This window comes from Cyprinus carpio, chromosome B7, assembly GCF_018340385.1.
Source record: "Cyprinus carpio isolate SPL01 chromosome B7, ASM1834038v1, whole genome shotgun sequence".
In the NCBI taxonomy this organism is placed as follows: Eukaryota; Metazoa; Chordata; class Actinopteri; order Cypriniformes; family Cyprinidae; genus Cyprinus; species Cyprinus carpio.
In genome coordinates, this window is record NC_056603.1 from 21675489 (window position 1) to 21685034 (window position 9546).

A 9546-nucleotide genomic window follows, 5' to 3' on the forward strand; every position below is an offset into this window, starting at 1 on the left:
GGCAAACGACTCATGAACTATGATCAGAATTAAACTTTTGCTAACGAGGTGATCTCTCAGCCTTGCCCAACAGCAATGTTCGCTAAAAATTTAGATCAAGTATTATAAGGCAAACAGACCCTAAGTTGATTACCCTGCCCTCACTAATTTGTGTAATTAATAACCAGCCCTGGACCAGAATAAGAAGTTTATTAATCCATATCTACAAGCCGGTAATGAAATTGCATGGGCAGGTCATCCATTCAGATGGTAATGTCATAATCAATGCCGCCACACCATACATGTTAATGAGCATTGTTATGAATTGTTACAGTTAGAGGTGTGTGGTGTGTGCGATGTCCGCGGCCTCTTTGTGTTTGTTATGTATGGCAATCAGACGCGTGAAAATGGCAAATCTAATTAGGAATTCCGACTGGAGCGGCTGGGAACACTGAGAGCAGTAGACGGTATCGGAGCTGACAGCTGCCAGCCGGAACGCCGAGTGTCGGAACAAAACCAGCCTTCCGCGCCACAACGGGAATGACAGGAAAAAAGGATGTATCACAAACGAATAATTGGCACTCTGCATGGCCTCTTGCCATATAGCACAATAGAACTGCCAGCACTGGAAGAAGATGCTATTGTGTGTGTACAAGCACTCTTTATGAGTTTTACCTCTGAGTCGAGGGGATAGACTAGTGTCATCTGCATGGCGATGAGGTTCCTGCTCTCGGATTCTGTCTTCCTCTGCAGGCCCTGGGTGGTCCTCCGCTTCTGCATGCGAGATACTGCACTGCATTCATCTGCTAAATTAATACATGTAAAATTCACCACATGTGTAGTCTCATACAGTTCATAGGGATCATATATAGAGGATTCACACTAATTCATAACATAAGGAGGAATGTGTTTCCCTAAGTTATGATTTAGTCTGTCGTAAAGTTGTAGACAGGGGTCTTGATGTTCTATCTACCAGGAGAGACATCTGCCACGTTGGAGCCTTTGGGTATTTTTTACAATTGAAATTAAATGTAATATAAACATACATATACATACATTAATATTCAAAAGTTTGGAGTCTGTACATTTTTAAATGTTTTTGAAAGAGGTTTTAAGATGTCTTATGCACACCCAAGGCTGCATTGATTTGTGGCATTGTGAAATATTATTAAAATTCAAAATAAGAGTTTTAAGAGATACATATATATCTATTTATATCATATACATATATATCTATTTATATCATATACATATATATATATATATATATATATATATATATATATATATATATATATATATATATATATATATATATATATATATATATTCAGTATATATATTCATATATATTCACCCTGAAAAGGTTTTTGCCCCTTCCTTTTTTATTTATATATATATATATATATATATATATATATATATATATTTTATTTTTTCATATTTGTCACACTTAAAAGATTCAGAACATCCAACTAATTTTAATATTACTTAAAGATAATGCAAAATACAAAATAAATACAAAGTAAATACAAAATGCATGTTTTAAATGATGATTTCATTTATTAAGGGAAAAAGCAGTCCAAACCTACCTGGCCCTATGTGAAAAATTAATTTTAAATGTTAAATCATGAAAGAACTGTGATTAACCACATTATTTTAGAAAGCTGAGTTAAATTTCACTAGCCACACCAAGGCTGATTACTGCCAGACCTGTTGAATCAAGAAATCCCTTTAATAGAACCTGTCTGACAAAGTGAAGCATGCTTAAAGAGTAACACATCATGCTGCGATCTAAAGAAATTTAAGAACAGATGAGAAACACAATAGTTGACATGTATCAGTCTGGAAAGGGTTATAAAGCCATTTCTATGGCTTTGGGACTCAAAGCCACTCTCCACAAATGGAGAAAACTTGGAACAGTGCTGAACCTTTCCAGGAGTGACTGGCCTACCAAAATTACTCCAAAGCCCCTTTCGAACACTACAATTCTGTAAAATACACGGGTAATGTGTCCCAGAAATTGTTCCCGGATCACTAGATTTTGCCCCTTTCACACTGCCAGTGATTACCCGGAATATGTGCGTGCGTTCACACACAACCCCTAAGGTCCCATAAAGACACGATGTAATGTATGAGTCGAAAACGCTAGGCACGTTAACTTTCACTTAAGCTGGCTAACGATCTCAGCGTGAGCGCGGAAAGTGAGGAACTAACTGATCTCTGCTTCATTACAGTTTGCATATTTTTTTTAATAAAAATTTTTTGCGAACGCTGATCTGCCTTCAAAACACCTGGTAAAAGAGTCGCTCGATAACGTGCATCATCACTACGACACACCCTTTTACAGCATTAGTTTCTGGCTTTTGTTCACACAGAGCTAATTCCGGGACTGAACCCAGCAATGTTACTACAGTAGGTCCCCAACCCGGAATCAATCCCGGGACGTGTTTGCATTCACACAGAAGGCGACCCCGGCAATGTTCCGGCAATTTTCCGGGTCCAACGTGCAGTGTGAAAGGGGCTCAAGAGTGACAGCTCATCCAGGAGGTCATAAAAAGAAACCCAGAACAACATCTAAAAAAAACTGAAGACCTCACTTGATTCAATTAAGGTCAGTGTTCATGATTCAACAATAAGAAAGAGACTGGGCAAAAACAGCATCCATGGGAGAGTTCCAAGGCAAAAGGCACTGCTGACCAAAAAGAACACAAAGCCCTTGTCTCCACATTTGGCAAAAAATATCTTGATTATCCCCAAGACTTTTGGGCTCCATATTCTGTGGACTGATGAGGCAAAAGCTGAAATTTTTGGAAGGTGTGGTGTCCCTTAAAATCTGGCATGAAACCAACACAGCATTTCATAAAATGAACATCATACCAACAGTCAAACATGGTGGTGGTAGTGTGATGATCTGGGGCTGCTTTGCAACTTCAGGACCTAGACGATTTGCCATAATTGATAGAAACATGAATTCTACACTCTATCAGAAAATCCTGAAGGAGAATGTCCGGCCATCAGTTTGTGACCTCAAGTTCAAGCGCACTTGGATTATGCAGCAATGATCACAATGATCCCAAACACACCAGCAAGTCCACCTCAGAATAGCAAAAAAAAACATACATTAATTAATTTAAGTCAAAGTCCGGACTTAAATCCGATTGAGATTATGTGGTATGACCTTAAACAGTCCATTCATGCTCAAAAACCCTCCAATGTGGCTGAATTAAAACAATTCTGCAAAGAAGAGAGGGCCAAAATTCATCCTCAGCGATGTGAAAGACTCATCGCCAGTTATCTCAAATGCTTGATTGCAGTTGTTGCTGCAAAGGGTGGCACAACCAGCTATTAGATTTGGGCAATTACTTTTTCACACAGGGCCTGGGCAGGTTTGGACAGCTTTTTTCCCTTAATAAACTAAAATCATTTTCAAAAACTGCATTTTGTATTTAATTAGGTTATCTTTGTGTAATACTAAAAATGTGTTTAATGATCTGAATCATTCAAGTGTGACAAATATGCATAAAAAAATAAAGTATTTTTAATTTTAACACTTAAAGTATTTAGGGCCACATTAATTCTCAAAAATCATTTTAATATGCTTAAGAATATTTTTTTTATTTTCATCAATTTTTTTTTTATGAATGCTCCTTAATGGGGTCATATGATGCGATTTCAATCTTTCCTTTCTCTTTGGAGTGTTACAAGCTCTTGGTGCATAAAGAAGATCTGTAAAGTTGCAAAGACTAAAGTCTCAAATCCAAAGAGATATTCTTTATAAAAGTTAGGGGTCAACCACACCCCTTAAAACGGCTCGTTCTAACATGCCCCCACATCTCTACATCACTGTGTGGGAAGATTTGCATAATGCCGCACAAATGTTCAGGCAAAGAAATAAAGCATGACTTTTATTCTCTCTGTTGCCGCAGCTGCCATGTTGTGGAGTCACTTTGTGTTTCGTTGAAGTGAAACTTTGTTGGCCTTCCAAAAGAGGACATGACTATAAATCAGTGTTTAAGTTGTATTTCAACACTGTTCCAGAACAGTTCAACCCAAATATTCAGATGTGTGCTGCGCATTTTATGTTTCCTGAACCAGTAGCCTGCAATGCGTCTGTGGCACAATGGCTGTTTCTATAAAGTTGGGCAGTTTAAACTTTGCAAGGACAGTTTGGCGCTTCTGACTCAATGCCTGTAGGTACATTTTTTTATATTTAAATAATTTGCCAATGATGATTCAAACGCGAGTTTTGAGCAGTAGAGTAGGCTTGTTGTTTGTTGTTTCTCAGATCACAAAAACATACAAGTAATAAACATTACGCAGCGCAGCACGTAAAAAGACAGTATTTGTCATTATAATCAGTGATTATGTCCCCACTGGATGCAACAAATGCCTTGTTTGTAATGGGTTTTATTGTTTTTTTTCTCGTCTAGTGATGTCCAGATTGCAAACGAATCTTTCTATTTAACCGGATCTTCTTAGTGAACCGGTCGAACCAGTTCACCAAATCGTGCCTGACACTACCTCTGATGCGAAATAAACCAATATCCCAAGTTATTCAGTTACTTCTAACAGTACATTGACTGAACCGCAAAAAGAGAAACGATGATGGGATGTGCACGAGCAGAGCAGCAGGACTGAGTCTCGTGCTGCTGGCCTGGGAGACGGCATAGTAAGGGGTGCAACATTTCCGTCACACGCTTGAGGCATTCGGCCAATTACAACGCACTGAAAAGCTGGCCAATCAGAGGACACGTCCCTTTTAGATCGATAAGCTTTGTAAAAATCGATGCGTTTCAGAAGGCGGGGCATAGAGGAGAAACAATAATGTACAGTATGTGGAAAATAATGTGTTTTTTTTAGCCTTAAACCGCATAAACACATTGCATTACAACAAATACACAAAATAATGTTCTTTTTAGCAACATCATATGACCCCTTTAATATATTTGTGGAAACCACAATACATTTTTCAGGGTCCTTTGATGAATAGAAAAAGTTCCTTTTGTCATTTTAATGCATCCTTCCTGAAGAAAGGTATTAATTTCTTTCCAAAAAAAATAAAATAAAAATAAAAATAGCTTATGGATCCCAAACTTTTGGCTTTATGAAATGTATTCAAATAAAAAGCTGGAACTTGTGGGGGAAAAAAGTAGCTGGAACTGAAAAAATCACATATAAGACTTCCTTGTGTCCTAGTAAGCACCTGTAAATAATGCAGTGTTAGAGACAGACGAAAGGAGAGAAGAGAGAATGAAGGGTGTGCAGGTGTGCAGTCAGACACACCAGTCCTGCCACAAGTCGCACACCGATGCTAACTGCTTTTAGCACCTTACACATGCCACCGTGTGTGTGTATGCGTGTGTGCTGCCTGTTATGAGGTTAAATATTTTACACAGGCATGCTGGATAGCTCTGCAGCACCTGCTCTTCAGAGACAACAGCAGTGTCTGCTACACAGCTCATTAATGACTACACAGACACACACCAAAATGAATTAAACGAAAAGCACACAATGTGTATTTTTCTCCTATCTCTCACACCTTTTGGTGTTCGTAAACCTTTATAAATTCCCCTTTGATTAGTGAAGACTGTGTTTTACAACTAAAATGACATACAGATAAAGTTTGATCTAAGTTTGATCACAGGCATCAAGATGATCATTAAGAGCTCAAGATGAAACTTAATCAAAGAGATCGTTTAAAGAAGGAGAGTTAATGCTATCATCATTCATCATTCCTGCATTACCTGCTCCAGTTTTTGAGCTTTGAAGACGGCCAATAAAAGCTGCTGTTAGGATAAAGTTAAAGTGATTCTCTGGGTTTATATTGGGTTAGTACTGATTGGCTTTAAATTGCTCTGTCTTGAGATTCCCTTTCATCTTTACTGCTGGAAATCACTGTTTTCCTGTTGTCTGAGTAGGGTTAAACATTTACTCTCTCTCTCTCTCACTCACTGTGGATGCTTTCCCTTGGGAACGTGAGAAGAAACAGCTCAAGGAGTGAATTTAAACTAACTAGCAGTATAGGTAAAGAATTCGACAGGGTGAATCAGAAAACAACAGTCAAATCACAGCCAGTGTTTGTATATTTCCATTCTGAGTGCACAGATTATAGACATGTGCACTCACTATGGAAAACAAGACCCAGGCAAAACTTAAGGCCTGACCTAATACAATGAGTTTTGTCAACCTGTGAGAGATGCGTAATTACACACAGTGTTCTTGAGTTTCTTTTCATTCATTTTCAACATAACACTTTTCTTCACATGGAATTATAATCAACTCAAATATTTTGTATCAAGCTGAATTGAGTGTGAAGTGTCAAAGCAGCTCAAAAATCTAGCTAGCAATAGCGCACACAAGCAAAACATGCTAAAAAAAAGTTATCTGCACAGTTATTCGTCAACATATTTCCACTAAAATCTCAGTGTTATGTGAGTTTGTGGTATAGCTTTCTCCCATAGCAAATTTTAGTAGTAGTAAACTCTCATGCTTCTATTAACTGTCACAGAGCTGTTGAATGCTTGTTTCTGACTGGTTGATTGGTTCTAAGGTGTGCAGTAAATCCACAGCTATGAAGCAGTTTCAGGTCTGTCAACTGCATTACACTTTTATATCACTTTGCTAAAATATTTCATTTATTTTATTTAAGGTCCTTACAAATATTCAAGAACTGAACATGAACAAAAGACACTGACTAAGTTTTGGATTTAGAAACAGAGACTTGGTATGAGGAAAATCTAACAAATGTCTTGAAAAAACTTTTTGAACTCCTTAACTGTCATAACCATGTTATCATTCCCTCTGGTCCATTGAATCACTGAAAAAAATAAACACCTAAGTGAAACAAAGTGAACCCTCAATAATTATTTTTTAGATATGAAATAATAGTAAACATAACTTCTTAATAATAAATTCCAGAGGATTTACATTCTTGCTTTGTCCTTTTGTGGGACACTTGAGATCTCATTTTGTGCTTAATTTTCTCACATTTTCCATACAATGAACTGCACCAAAAGTGGCAGTGGAAAGGTGGAAGCGCTTGTTTATAGAGTCCAATTTCTCATTGAGCAAAGCTATGTATACCACAGTCACGAGCTAGCATTCTCAACCCAGGCACAAGTGCCACTTTTCAGCATTATGGCAACCACGGGCTTCACCCTTTTTCATCTTGCTTGAAAACACATAAAATAGAACTTCATTTCAACATTTACTTTGCCCATCCAGTCTCATGCAAAGCAGGCTGGGAACCATAAATCCTCTGGCCATCCAAACATAAACAGATTAAGTCAACTTCTATTTTACAAATGTAGGTGGATTGCACACAGTGAAATTAAGCTAATAAAATGTTCAAGAACACTGTTCCATTAGCTTATTAAGTAAATTGAACAAGAAGCAAAAATATTTTTTTGTGTGTACAGTGCATGGACTATCCATCCACATAGAGAAAGCACACACAAAACTAATCCTTACATTCCTGAACTCTCAACGGGAGACTCTGAGGTACTGTAAACCTCTGACAACAGCAGATCTTATGTTTATCAGAATCAAAGTCGACAGAGAAGGAATCCATATGCTTTGATTTTATCTGACATTCACCCCCAAGGCTAAACTATAATGGTGAGAATGGCAATACTGTTCTCCATCTGGTCAGGTAGCGCCAACACAGGCTAAATTAGCACGTGGCACACAGCAGGCATATGCCACAGCATGAAGCTACATGAGAGCATTGTGTGCCAGCTGTTGTGATGACAAATACTAGCATGCCAATTGTGCAGTTTACAGGCTTGAAGTGCACAAGACGACAAGGCTAAGAGGAAGTGGTGCTTTTTACTGAGAGTGGAGTGTATACATTTTTATTTGGGAGAAACATGATTTGGTAACATTTTACAAAAAGGTTTTATTTGTTAACATTAGGTAACAAATTAAGAAGATGGTGTAGAAACAATTTTGGCTAAGAAATAGCTAGTAAATTTCACAAATAATTACAAAACAACACATAAGTGAAATTTTGAAGTAGAAACACTGAAATAGTAGTTTCTTTATTGTTTTATTTAGAACTTCGAAAAAAGTTTGCTTACAGTGCATAGACTAACAATAGACAATACTTATACAACATTTATTAATCTTAACATTTACTAATATATTTTTTGACATATTAACTAACATTAACAAAGGTTAATACAAGTGCAAGCATATGTTGCATTGTTAGTTAATGTTAGATAACGCATTAATTAAAATTATAAAAAAAGACACCATATTAAAAAGTACCACCTATGATGTAAGAAGCACTAAGAGACCTATTACGAGTATCCAAATGTACAGTGGACAAGTAAAGATTTTGGAAGTTTGTTAGCACTTTTGTATCCTTCTTAAACATTACTTGTATTAATTATACTAGTGAGAGTAAATTATTTATTATTACTAGCAACTAACAATAAACCAAATCCTAAACCTAAAGCCACAATATTACTCAGAACTTGTTCGTGTAATCACACTGTTAAGCGCCTTGCATACTGAACATCCAAAATTTTTGTATGCGTTTTTTTTATTTTATTTTATTTTTTTGTACTTGTCGAAGCTTTTCCTGTCAAACTGCTTGCTACAGATGCAAAAACACAGAAAACTGAACCTGGTCCGATTTTTTTTTTTTTTTGACGGACGAAAGTTTCAGAGACAGTGTGTAAACGTGACTGACACAAAATGAGTGCTCATTTATTGTTTAACGTGCAAGAATTTCGTACTCCGTTTGCAAAGACCTTAACAATGAAACATTAAAATGTAGTCTGATTAATATCGCTTCATCTAGTGGTACAACTGAACATTTAATGGCTGTGACCATATGAGGTCATCAGGGGTGGAGACTTGTGGTGTGTGTGTGTGTGTGCGCATGCGCGTCTGTGTCTCCAGCTGCTGAGCCTTAACTACAGATCAGCCCCATCTGTCCAGCTTGTGTTTGCGTATGTTTGCGTCTGAGACCACATCATGCCATGGTGGTGACACCATGTTAATGAGATCCACACAGGTGACAGGTGAAAGCAGCACCGCTGGCAGTTGACAAATCCCCACACAAACACTCAAAGGCAACGGACATCCAAACACACCTCGCCCGTCTGCCTGCTGAAGACCGTCTACAAACACACACACTCCCGTGGCAGATGAAAACACTGCTGGCATAAAAGCACAAATGCTGCACACATCTCAGTGACATGAGAAGACACAGATTCTCACACCTTGGTGGCACATCTGTCAACTTTTCAAGGTAAATATTCACTTCACACACACACACACACACACATACAAACTGCACTCCTTCCGCTTTCTTGTTTTCACTTCTATTTAAAAAACAAAAAAACACATTTTAACAAACAATCCCAAATGATCAAATCAAAAGCAGTGCAGCCATTACCACAAAAGCTTTTTCAAAATGGCGTTTTAATTTAGTTAACATTTAAGAGAACAGCACAGAGATAATAAAGTCCACCTGGCTTCATTTTACACAAGTACACTAGTCGTCATCCTTTCTCCCATTACAGCCGCTCACGGAGAATCTCTCCCATAGTGTAC